At 37.0% G+C, this 13,833-nt stretch overlaps 1 long non-coding RNA gene across 1 annotated transcript; it reads right to left on the bottom strand.

The window, feature by feature from the left end:
- Positions 1–1,631: 1,631 nt before the first annotated feature.
- LOC123328970 lies at positions 1,632–13,396 on the bottom strand. Its single transcript, XR_006639892.1, has 3 exons — positions 13,194–13,396; positions 12,323–12,355; positions 1,632–2,994 (listed from the first exon to the last, which is right to left on the bottom strand). It is a non-coding gene; the product is annotated as an uncharacterized LOC123328970 (long non-coding RNA).
- Between the last annotated feature and the right edge of the window lie 437 nt (positions 13,397–13,833).

The following is a 13,833-nucleotide window of genomic DNA, read 5'->3' as shown; positions in this document are numbered from 1 at the left end:
AGGGACTCTCAAGAGTCTTCTCCAACACCACAGTTCAAAAGCAAAGCATCAATTCTTTGGCACTCAGCTTTTGTTAAGGTCCAACTCTTACATCCATACATAACTACTGGAAAAACCATAGCTTTGACTAGATGGACCTTTGTCAGCAAAGTCTTAGCTACTGGACCACCAGGAAAGTCCCCATACCCAAGTATTTTAGATTTGTTCTCACAATTAGTCTATTTGCTAATACATTCTCTTGACTCCTATGAATAATCTTATCGCATGCTTAATCCCAGGCTTGAGATTTATTGGATTTCCAGTGCTCTGAAAATCAGCCAAATCCCTCAGCTTAGGCCCTCACACAGGAAGAATACTCAGGACAGTCCTAAAGTTGGATAGTTTGAGTTTCCATGAAGAAGGATCTTTTGTTCTCCTCCCAGGAACTAAATAAAACATGTCACTAGGCCAGCTCCTGGAGCCAAACTTAGGAGTCAAGTAGAGGCCACTTAAACGAGAAATAGGCAAGTTTTTAAAAGAGAAAAAAGAAAACAAGTAACTGTCTCTGACTATTATTCTTGAATCATGGTCATTTTAATGCTACATGTGTTTTCTATGATAATTTCATCTTTTCTCATTTTGTAGAAATGTGATGAAGGCACCCTACTTCAAATATACTAATTATTCAACCCACATATTTCCTGACTTATTTGTGTTTTGTCCCATAGTTGAATTCACTGGATGTCTGCTTGTAGATTACACCCCAAGCTTAAGATTCTGAGGATCTAGTAGATACCTGTGACTGTGGATATTAATTCAGTCTCAGTCATACTTTCTGAGACTCATGATTGTGGGTACTAATCTAGTGCCAACATAAGAGACAAGGACCTGCCTTGCCTCTGTTTCTGAGTTTTTGTTCTACTGAATACTCATTATCCCCTAGAACTAAAACCCTTCCAAGCTCCTACCAATTCCTGTCCCAGCATCTGGAAATTTTTCCCTAAATTTCTTACCAGTGTCTGGATCATTGCTGCCCGTAGAATAGTTAGTACATTTCAGTAGGCATTCAGAGGACTCAGACAAATGGAGAATTGTCTGATTATAATATTGTACTTCTAAAACTAGCCTCATCACCAATGCTTGCTTTCTGGAAGTTTTGTACGTTTGAATTAAGAGAGTACATTTTAAAATCAAAACATCTCATGAATTTTTTACTCTCGGAGTCAAACACCTCATAAAATATTTTTTCTTTAAAGTTGAAGTACTTGTTCTTTAAAAGATGTAATCAGAAAGGAAGATTGGAATAATATTCTTAAAAGGATACAAAGTTTTGACTTTGTTTATATTTATTGGAATAATACTTTGACTGGTTCAAGTTAAAATCAATGGAGAAGTATTTCTACTCAAAATAGAAGAAGGGAACCAAACAATTTGAAATCTCAGCATCTTACAAAAAGTGAGATAGAAACATTGCTCTGTAAAGGATGTTAAGAAATATTCAAGCATCTCTAAGAAATATTCTTATTTCTAGGAAATACTGCAATGAATAAAAGTGAACGTATGTTCTATTGCTTGAAACTATGAAGAGCCAAGATTTTTCATAACTGAAAATATGAAGACATTTCATCAAGTCAAGAAGCTAGTACATTTTCTAGTACTTCATTGAAGGTTTTTATTATCAGCATCAGACAGAAAAGTCTCACAAGTAGATGAGAAAAAGAATAAATGAAGAATGAACATTGTTGAATAGTACTATAAAAGCAGGCAAATTTACAGGAGTATTCACATTAATACAATGATATTAAAATATCTGACTTTAATCAAAGTGTCAAAGCTTAAGAATCAGGAATACATCTTAAAAATTTATATCCTAAAAATACTCATAAATTATGAGTTGTTTTTCAGATAATAGTAACACTTGACAATTCTTGATACTGAGACACAAGAGAAATTTTTCCTATGGATATTTGTTAAGAGGATATAATATAAAATTCTTAAAATAAATACAACAATAACAAATATATTTCTTTGAACGTTTTAACATCCTTCAAAGTAAAGCAATGTTTATTCAATAAAAACAAAAAATGTTTCATAAAAGAGACACTGTGGAGATTAGTGGGTTTAAAACAATATAGTTGAGGTATACATTTCTGTTGGTCTTGTTTAATCTATGGACACATATTAACGCAAGTTTTCTAGATTTTTTTGAAAATCAGATTGATGAGAATGGGGAGAGTGGAAGGAGTGAACAGAACATCTCCAAAGAGAGATAGACACAAGCACAGTCATTTACACACAGGTACAGTATGCAAGTACAGTATTTCAATAAATTCCACAATACACAGCCACAGACTACACAGACTATTGCTTTTCAAATGACAGGTCTCCACCCATTAGAAGCTTACTAATTAACTTAATGGGCTGGAAACTGCGATTTAAAAAAAAGGAGCAGAGGCAGGGTGGGGGGGGCAGATATGGCAAAACTTGGGCAGTGATGGTATAGTTTTGGAATAGTGGATGAATCTCCCTTAATTCATCCGTAATTCAGACAGGAAAATAAAGAGAGCAAACTCAAAAACCTCCAGACAGTTATAAAAAAACCTCACAGACCTCACCATGTGGGCACACATGGACAACCACAAAGACTTGCACGATCCAGAGAGAATTAGCATCAGAGTGACAGGAAGTGGAGGAAAAAGGAATGGGCTTTGTTGACCTGAGACAGACTGCCAGATATGTCTCCTGCAAAGACGGATTTACTGGGGATCAACAAAGAATCACAGTTTAAGGTCTGCAACCACGGCCAGTCACTGCCAAGTCTTCCCCACACCAAGGGAAGGAACATTTTTATTGAGAGGAAAAGGAAATTGGGAGGCTTGCAGTAAATAGAGTCCACGACTTTTCATTGGTCGTGTCCTTGCCAGCAAAGAAAAGGACTCTTTATTCTTCCTGTTGGGCTCTACTATTGTCCCAGGGTGTGAGAGCTCCCCCTTCTGGTCTCTCAACTCTATTTAACTGAAAGTAAGAAAGAAGAAAGACAAGTCACTCAGTCGTGTCAGACTCCTTGCGACCCCATGGACTGCAGCCCAGCAGGCTCCTCCGTCCATGGGATTCTGCAGCCCACCAGGCTCCTCCGTCCATGGGATTCTCCAGGCAAGAATACTGGAGTGGGTTGCCATTTCCTTCTCCAGGGGATCTTCCTGACCCAGGGATTGAACCCAGGTCTTCCACATTGCAGGCAGATGCTTTAACCTCTGAGCTACCAGGGAAGCCCATTTAACTGAAGTTTCTATTTATTACTTGTATACGGATTGATGGGCCTAAGAATAAACAAAATGCTGGAAACTGTGGCATGCCAATATGAGTGTAGAAGCTGAAACCAGCCAAGGTTTCCTCAAGACCCAACTTAAAAATAAGGGCAGAGTGTTCAAATGTAATCTGATGGTGCCTAACCAGCCTGAACCTGTAGGTTATTAAATGAACATACCAAACCACCTCCCAATTTTAGAAGTACAATGTTATAATCAAAAAGCTGAAAACAGCTTTTCATCTAACTTAAAATTTTGACAATTATGGCAGGGCAGTCATACGGAGACTATTCAGGACTAATTAAGAATTAACTAGAATTCTATCACATTTCATTGATTTTAAAGAGGTATATATTTTTTCATATTTTAACATCTCTAAATCATCATGTCTTTCACATTTTACAGTCTTACAATTAATTCCAGCACTTTTCCTTTGTTCATACATTAAATGAATAATTAAATTATGTATCTTACAACCAGTGGCATCTTAGATATGAAGGCAGATAGCATTTTCTTATCAGCATGATTCATCATATGCTTTACCAATTAAGAGTCATATTTTCCATTCAAAGTAAAGATGCTTGACCAATACAGGAGAATTCAATGCTACTTTAACCAATATACAGTAAAAATAATAGACACTTACTGTTCAGGATAAAGAAAGTCTCCTAGTTATGGAAAATATTTGATCACTTGAATTGTACTTTTTATCTGTTTCCAAATATTTTAAGAATGCAATGGCTGAGATAGAAAATGTCTATGATTATGATCTATTGATTGCTCTATAAATGTTGGTCTTAGAGAAATGTAGGGGAAAGTTGAAATTTGAATAAAATTGAAAACAAGATTCACAGTGCTAATATTATTTACATGACTGGTGCCTGCTGCCATTGTATGAATTTTTTTCTTTGATGCTAATAAACAATTGAAAGCATGATGACTTATTTAAGTTAATACATTCAGTTCAGTTCAGTTGCTCAGTCGTGTCTGACTCTTTGCGACCCCGTGAATCACAGCATGCCAGGCCTCCCTGTCCATCACCAACTCCCGGAGTTCACTCAAACTCATGTCCATTGAATCGGTGATGCCATCCAGCCATCCCATCCTCCGTCGTTCCCTTCTCCTCCTGCCCTCAATCCCTCTCAGCTTCAGGGTCTTTTCCAGTGAGTCAACTCTTCACATGAGGTGGCCAAAGTATTGGAGTTTCAGCTTCAGCATCAGTCCTTCCAATGAACACCCAGGACTGATCTCCTTTAAGGATGGACTGGTTGGATCTCCTTGCAGTCCAAGGGACTCTCAAGAGTCTTCTCCAACACCACAGTTAATACATTAAGTACAAATAATATAACTAGAAATTGTAACTTAGGGTACTGTTATGACTGTCATGATTTTTTATATAATTATGTAATATTTTATCAGCCAATGTATTAGTCAGGAACTAACCAGTCCATTCTAAAGGACATCAGTCCTGGGTGTTCTTTGGAAGGAATAATGCTAAAGCTGAAACTCCAGTACTCTGGCCACCTCATGTGAAGAGTTGACTTATTGGAACAGACTCTGATGCTGGGAGGGATTGGGGGCAGGAGAAGGGGACGACAGAGGATGAGATGGCTGGATGGCATCACCGACTCGATGGACATGAGTTTGAGTGAACTCTGGAAGTTGGTGATGGACAGGGAGGCCTGGAGTGCTGCGATTCATGGGGTCGCAAAGAGTCGGACACGACTGAGCGACTGAACTGAACTGAATCAAGAAACAAAAGTCACATAAAATATACATTTGTTGTTGTTTAGTTGTTAAGCCATGTCTGACTCTTTTTGGAGCCCATGGACCCCAGGCTTCTCTGTCCATGGGATTTCCCAGGCTAGAACACTGAAGTGGGTTGCCATTTCCTTCTCTGTGGGATCTTCCCAACCCAGGGATTGAGCCTGAGTCTCCTGCATTAGCAAGCGGGTTCTTTACCACTGACCCATCAGGGAAGCCCACAAATATTGTTATTTAGTCACTAAGTTGTAATTTAAATAGGAAATGTTTAATATAAAGAATTAGCAAGGTATGACATACTAAAAGGTATGCTGAGACTGAGGGGATGTACTTAAGGAAGGGCAAACTTGGAAGAATGGCCCCCTTCTGAGGCTGAGGTTCAGACCTAATTCAAAAAGGTATGACGGGAGCCCAGTGGAGGGCAGAGAGACTGGCCACAGGGCTGTCCAACAGGTGGTCCACTGTTGCCAGAAATGCAAGATAGAACCCTTCATCGGGCAGGACAGCCACAGCTATGGGAGAATGTGCAAAGGGAGTTAAGGACGCTGTTGCAGGAGAGCAACCTGGAGTGCCGGTGTTAACATAGGGATTAGTGCAGAAAGATGCTCACCTTGCCCAGGCTGAGGACACAAGGTTCCTCAGGAACTTGCTTCAGGGTGCAGGGTGGGGCGAGTTGCATTGCATGACCTCACAAACCCACAACACTTGAGTACCCCTGCAGCCTGAGCAAGCAAGGAAAACCACCCACACAGGAACCACAGAGAGTTGCTCCCTTCCTCTGCAATGTCCCTCCCACTCCCTCTACAGGCTAAATTGACATCATGTTCACTAAAAACAAAAAATGCTTACAGAGTTCAGTATGGGCTCTCAGAACAGGTAGTGAAGGGTGCTGAAAGGCGATACATTGATAACTGGTAGTACCCATTGATAACTGGTAGCCCCTGAAGTGTCTGCTCTAGGAAAGGTGTTGTAAGCCCTGAATTAGATACTGGGGAAAACACTATCATTAGGAAGCTGTACGGAGAAGGCAATGGCACCCCACTCCAGTACTCTTGCCTGGAAAATCCCATGGACGGAGGAGCCTCGTAGGCTGCAGTCCATGGGGTCGTGAAGAGTCGGACACGACTGAGTGACTTCACTTTCACTTTTCACTTTCATGCATTGGAGAAGGAAATGGCAACCCACTCCAGTGTTCTCACCTAGAGAGTCCCAGGGACGGGGGAGCCTGGTGGGCTGCCGTCTATGGGGTCGCACAGAGTCGGACACGACTGAAGTGACTTAGCAGCAGCAGGAGCAGCAGGAAGCTGTATGGTGTACCAGAAAGAGGAGAATAAAAAGGAGAGAAACAGATAGAAATTATGCACAGGTGGAATAGTCCTAGAAATCCAGGGCCCCAGGTAGTTAGAGTACAAATACCTTTCATTTGTTTAATATTTTAAGAATTTTATAAAATGCTACATATTATTTCATTTTGATCCTCACAATCATCCTCTGAGATTAGTTGTGTTAGTACTGTTGTTGTTGTTGTTGTTGTTGATATTTAATCCCTAAATCATGCCCGACTCTTTTTGTGACCCCATGGACTGTATGTAGCCCACCAGGCTCCTATGCCCATGGGATTTCTCAGGCAAGAATACTGGGGTGGGTTGCCATTTCCTTCTCCAGGGGATCTTCTCAACTCAGGGATCAAAACCAAGTCTCTTGCACTGGAAGGAGGGTTCTTTACCACTGCGCCACCAGGGAAGCCCGTACTATTATTACCAATTTCTAAATGAGAAAACTGTGGCCCAGAGATATTAACAGACTCACCAAAGTGCCAAAGCTAGTGAATAGCAGAGGATTTGATCTTAAATTCTTAAAAATGCATGTATAGCAAGCACTGTGGGCTTTAATAGTGAAATTAGACTAGACTGCCCCAGGGTCCTACTACCCAGAAACACGCTGCAAATTACAAAGGAGTCTATCAGCAAACAATTAAGAGTGACCTCTACTAATCTAGCCACCTTTACAAGACAGCATCTACTTCTCTCTTCTGCAATTGTTCTGAATAATCCTCAGCTTCTTTCAGCACCCTGACTGCACACACACACAGGCACACAAATACACACAAATACACCCCACAGACTCCGTGGGCACAATGATAATGCCTGTCCTGGAAACTTTCAAAGATCTAGCATTAAACCTTATCAAAATAATCCCCGGCTGCCTTTATTTTTGGTTTTTCAAAAAAAAAATTAATGTGCATACATTCTGGGAAGAAGTAACAGAATACACAAAGATAAAAGTCAACTCACAAATGTTCATTAGATCTGCTAGGTATTAATATGCCAGCTATTTTCCTTGACTCAGTGAGTTCTTTCCTTATTTATATAATTTTAATGTCATGTAATTCACCTCAGTTTCAATACATATAGCCTTCAACTTTACTCACATCTTTAGCTCTATTACTACACCCTGCTCTAAGTATTTAAATTATATCTGAGGGCTGAACATATGAGTGTTAAGGGCAAAAAAGCCCCAAATCTGTCTCTTGTCTAAATATCCAGATACTAAAAAGGAAAACTCTATTCTGTTTGAATAACATAGATAATTTCCTGTACCTTCCAAATCCCTTTATGTATTTTCTAAATGAATACCATCAACTGTAAGGTTGCTCTTTTTTTTCCCCTTTCTTTGGGTATTTATGGTACAATTAAATTGTAACTCTTATGGCACTCACTACCCACTGGTGTTTTCCGGAGCTTTCATAGTCTTTGGTTTCCTCCATAGGCATTTCATTATTACTAAATACCACTACCAGAGAGTTAGGCAGGATGAAGGTAAGTCAGTGAAATGAAAAACTGTCTGTGGTAAAAATTTCTAAAAAGAGCTGAAGCCATCAACTAATTTATAATTAGAGTTCTGATTATCTAGTGATCAACAGCAGAAATAATTTAAAATGTGTAGTCTTCAGAATCTTTAAGTGAGTGAACACAGTTATGATAATGAAGAGAAAGGAGCAAAGAGCATCTATTTGTGTTGCTCCCCTTTCTTCTGCATAACTTTTTCACATTTGCATAAATCTCATACTTAATGCAATTTACAAAATAGCAAAATTCAATACAAAACCTAAGTATTCTAAATTATTTGAAATAAAATAGTTCTTTTTTTTAAAATTGGGGAATTTTAACATGGGGCTTGGGGGACAGGGTTTTTTTTAATAGGTGTTATGTTCTTTTTTTAAAAGCTGTTTTAACATTAGAAGGAGAATTTCCTGATGTATCTGTAAAGCTGCAAAAGCTATACTGGTAACAGCAAGGAGAGCCAAACTGTTCTATGGAATGAATGGTACAGGTTAGAAATGATAGAATGAAAACAGCTCTGTCAGGGAATATTAAATATATTTTTAGAAAACATATTTAATGCAACAAAGGTTATTATTACTCAGCGGAAGAAAATAACTCCACGTATTCAGTCTTAAAACAAAAGATATTTGAAAATACAAAGTTTACAAGAGTAATCTAATCCCAGGACACAGATGGATCTTTACAAAGAAAGCTTTTCAATCATCATCTATTCTGTTTTTTTCAGATGCTTCTCCACCCAACCTGACAAACAGGGGAATTGGCCCCACTCTTCTCTGAAGAGCAACATACATTTTCAGGTTAAAAAAAAAGTGTCGACATATTTATTATTGCTGGATGATATCTTCCTTTTTTTAAAAATTATTTTAAAAATTTTCCAAATATTTAACATTGAAAAATATGATTTCGTTGAAACAATATTTTCTCATCTTAAATTATGAAATCTATAGGATTTTACTTAACTTTTTTTTTCTGGTTTCAGGTAAACCCCCAGTATTTGCAACTGACACAAAATGACAACAAATAACACAGTCCCTCAGCTATTTGTATACCAGTTTTCTAAGGTATTTAGAATTTTTAAATGGGTGTATTTAGTGCCATGTGCTATATCTGATGTGAACCACACCTTGAAACTAAAAATTGTTTTTTAACTTTTTAGTTACCTAGACTTCAGAATTAATAGTTAATTCTGAATAAATCAGTTCTGACTCTTCTGGGCAAACAAACTTTTCAACTATGTGTTTTCATTAGCATTACTTAAGAAACGGCGGAATTTTTTCATGAAAAATCGTTAGGATTGTAATTCCTATGCACAGGGATAGAACGATTCTGTTAAAAGCTATTCTTTCCCGGTGAGTAATGTGATTGTCACCTTCGTTTCTATGTGCCTACTACTAAATATTTTAAAGTGTGTAAATTTAAAATAATTCCTTCAAAATATGTATATTGTGAGTCATTGTCAGAGATGAATTAGGACACACAGAGAGATTCAGATATGAATAGTTAAGATCATGGAGAAAATGCAATTTTAAAGGCTTTTCCTGTGCAACCCGATTCAGAAAAAAACATTTAGGTACAGTTTATATGCACAACATGCTTCTCCCTCTCCTTGACTATTAAAACCGCTAATTAGCAGCTGTTCAATTACTTAAAATAGTCAAACTGTGCATGCTGTAGCTAAGGGCAGAATGCAAAAGTAAAAGAAAAGTAGTAGTAAATCCATTGTTCCCTTTTGAAGGACAGTCGTTAAATAGGATCTTATGTCTTGATTCATTGTCACAATGTGAGCCTGAATCTTACTAAGAAACTGTAAATTCAAAACACTTGTTAAATACAAATATGTTTTCTTTATACCATCAAAAATGGTATAAAGAACAAAACTTAATTACTAAAATAACATTTATTGACAGATTATGTACAAATTAATAAATATAAGAGTACAGCAACTTCTTTTCTTTTTCATTATTAGCATCACTCTTGACAAAATTCAGCAGCAAACACAAATTCATGTTGAATTTTAGATTTACACATGTAGATGAAATATTTGGAGGGAACGGCTGAATTGCTTAAATCATCTTTTCATAGCTAGTAATTAATACTTATTTTCAAATTAAGTATGATTTGCTAAATACTTTTTCAAGGGCTACTTTTAGAAAGAGCATCATTTAATTATGTATGGCAGAAACAATTAGGATATGTTTCTAAGATAATACATTTTGTTAACTTCAACTTTGCCACATAAAATATTTTGTCATTTTCTTGTAGTTTCTGAATTTCTTGAAAAAAAAATCCATGTTTGCTAGTTTAGAAATTAGGATGAAAATGGTATATACTTAAAATATATTGGAAATGTGAAATTAGAAGCATTTGAGAGGGCAATTAAATACAGACTATTTTGAACAAAGTTTCTTTTTCACAATTGACAAATAAGTCACTTTGTCTCAAACCCTTTCAAAAATATTTCATTAATGTCATTTGGAATAATCAGGAAATAAAAACTGTTCAGTGTTTAAAAATGTAAAACAGATATATTTTCATTTATTAAAGCACAAAACATCAAAAGCAATTCCTTAGGATAGAGGGCATATTATTTCAACATACTTTTAAATTAGAAAATGTTTGATGGTCTTATAGCCTCAAAGAAAAATACTAATGAAATTAACAAAAAGATTTCCCCCCAAATCTGTAGTCAACTGTCACTTCTGTGCTACTACAGTTCTTACAAAATCAGGACAAAATGACTTTGGGATGTGTTTTCCTACATCTGGTGTACAATATATGCTGAAGTACCTTCACACTAAGCAATTAAGTTCAAAGATTTAATTAAGAGGAAGAAGAAAATGTTCTCCTTTCTTTCTCAGGTCTACTACTTAATTTTTCCTTATTTAACCAACATATCTTAGATTAGCATAAACAGAATCATATGTATTCCCTGTCTGTTCTCTTCCTCCAGAGCACGTAAGATTTAAAGGAAATGAACACCAAGCTGCTTCTTTCTTCCAATTGTAGGTATTCCACAGCAATTCAGGATATAGATAAATCCACAGATGTCTGTCTTGTTTTGAAAAGTTGAATTTAAACATCCATACACAGCTGGTGCAAGTGTAAACTACTAAAACGCGGAAAAATCATTTTACTTTGCTTGGTAAAGTTTAATATATGCATATCATATGACCACTCCTATGTACAATACCATATAGACTAGAAAAATTTCTCCTCCTCCTCCCTGGGAGGCATGTCCAAGTTTATGGCTCTTTTGTTCACAATAGCAGAAAAACTGTAAATAATTCAAAAGACCAACGACAGTGGATACGCTAAACCACTCGTGGGGTACTTAAATACTGGAACATTTTATTAGATGGAAAAATCAATTAACTACAGTAATTGGCATCAACAAGGAAAATTTTTTAAAAACAAATATTAAATGAAAAATACGATTCTTCCCACTGATTTCAATTTTAAAAAAAGGCAAGCTAAACATACATTGTTTAGGAATACAGCCAAATGTAGTAAAATTATAAAGAAAACCAAAGCAATTATTAGCCCCAAACTCAGGGAAGAAACTGTTTTGAATGAGGGAAGAGGGTACAAGATAGCATAATGTGAAATTCAAAGGTGCCTGAAATGTTTTATTTCTCAAGCTGGATAATGGGCACACACATGATCAAGTTTTTGGTGGGTTTTGTTTTTGTGTTTTACAGCAGCTCTCACTTTTTGAAATTTATATTATATCTCACAATAAAACAAAGAAAATGGAAAGGAAATTGAATTTAGCCATATAACTGATTAGCAAATTGCTAGTAACAATTCTGATTGGTCTCAGAGTAGCCTATGGACTGTTTGTCTTCCCCTAACCAATAAACTAGCAGACAAATGTGCAAAAGAGTGTGTATGTTAAAGTACAGAGTAAACCAGGAGCAGCATCATTTCTAATGTGCGTGGTGCTAATACTAAATTTATCAGAACTATGTTACAGTACTGATGAGAGTTTCAGCAGTGGTTCTCAACAAAACTGCAGTGGATTTTAGCCAAGAAAAGGAAGGACAATGCAGCAGGTGGACAATACACTCAGAGAATAAGTGTCAGAATGGTGGTATGGAGAGGATGAAAAAGCTTCCCGCCCCTCTCCTGACCCCTGCCAGTTGTCTTAGTTCCTTAAAAGAGCAAGACTGTCTTCTTCCACCTCGCCTTCCCCTCCACCAATCCCCCACTCTCACTTCCTAGGACAATACAAGGCCACCTTAAATATACACACGTTTACACTTTTTTGAAGAGTCCAGTCATCATAATTCACTCACACCTTGAACAACTTATTTTTTGAGCACCCACAATGTGGCAGCCACTAACTTTCCAATAGAGGAGTGCACAAAACAAAAATCCAAAGTTCAAAAAATTCAAAAATACCTAAATAAAACAGAAGCCACTTACCTGATAGGATTCAATACCATGGTTAGTCTGCTCCTGGAAAAACAAATTTATTTGTTTTGAATTAAAATGCCTGAAGTTTGTACATATACATACACATCCATGTTTCATTCACCAATCATTTCATAAAGAGTTTGGTCTATTTCTTTACCTAAGAGCCCACTGATTGAAATTCTACATCATCTTCCTTCTTTATACATAATGAATTGTGTACCATTTCCAGGTTTAGTTTCTTTCAAGTAGAACAAGATTCAGGACAGGCTAAAAGTTATAGTTAAAGACACTTGAGCTGAGAGTAAACTTTCGGGGATTTTTGTAATTTTTTTTCTCCCATCCTCAATTTCCCACAATTTAAGGGTAGCTCTTATTTTGTTTTTTTAGACTTTTTTGGTGTGGACATTTTTTAAAGTCTTTGTTGAATTTGTTACAATATTGCTTCTGTTTTATGGTTTGTTTTTTTTTTTTTTTTTTTGACTACTAGGCACGTGAGTCCTTAATTCGCCCACCAGGGATCAAACCTGCATCCCCTGCATAAGAAGCTGAAGTCTAAACCACTGGACCACCAAGGAAGTCCCTTAACAGTTGTATCATTTGTCTTTGGTGAAGCATTCTAAAACATTCAATTTAGTTTCTCTAGAAATAATTTCTTTGCAAACTTATCTGATACCTCTTTATGAAATTTTTAATTGTTACATCATTAAAATAATAACTGGAACTGACATAAGTTTCAGAACTGACATCTTTTGGGTTTTAACTCTCAAATTGCTGATAAGCACATAACTCAGGATTACGACAACAAAGAGTCGGACACGACTTAGCGACTAAACCACCACCACATAACTCAGCTGCTGGAAGCAAAGATGAGCTGACTTACTTATCAGAGAGGAACCCACTAGCCTTAAACACCGTTGTCTTTGGCATCAGTCACGAAGAAAATGGAGAAGTTCTGTTCACCCAGCGTCAGTTAGTGGGAGGCTGGTTGAGAGAATTTATAGATCAAATCCACAACAACAAGGGGTGATGAGCAAGGGAACTTGCCACCTGGAAAATACTGTGGAAAGAAGGCTCCTAAGAGGAAGATTTTACGCTATAAGATCAAACTGATATGCAGTTTGGGAGGGACTTAAATTCTGCCCTAAAACACATGGGGGTTTTAGTCTGTGAATCAGGTAACAGGTGCAAAATAAATACCCAGGACCTTCTTATCCTCCCACTACCACTTATTACAGTGTAAAAATATATAGAGATAAATGATAATAATACAAAAAGCACTGATTACAATTAGCAAGAAGAATGCTGTGTTTCTGATGATGAGTCCCCAAAGAAGAGCAGACAACTCAGATTAGTGACTGATTGAAACCTATTGGCATCACCCTATCAAAGCCTGTTTATAAGAGTGAAAACCTACATGGCCCTAGATCTCACTCTGCAAACTTAATGAAATAAACAGCTGACAGCTCTGAGTTTTCCAATACCCCCCCAGAGAGGAAAACGCAAGACTGTAGCATAAAGAG

The sequence above is a fragment of the Bubalus bubalis genome, chromosome 13 (genome assembly GCF_019923935.1).
Source record: "Bubalus bubalis isolate 160015118507 breed Murrah chromosome 13, NDDB_SH_1, whole genome shotgun sequence".
Lineage (NCBI taxonomy): Eukaryota > Metazoa > Chordata > Mammalia > Artiodactyla > Bovidae > Bubalus > Bubalus bubalis.
This window is presented reverse-complemented; position numbering and strand designations above follow the sequence as displayed.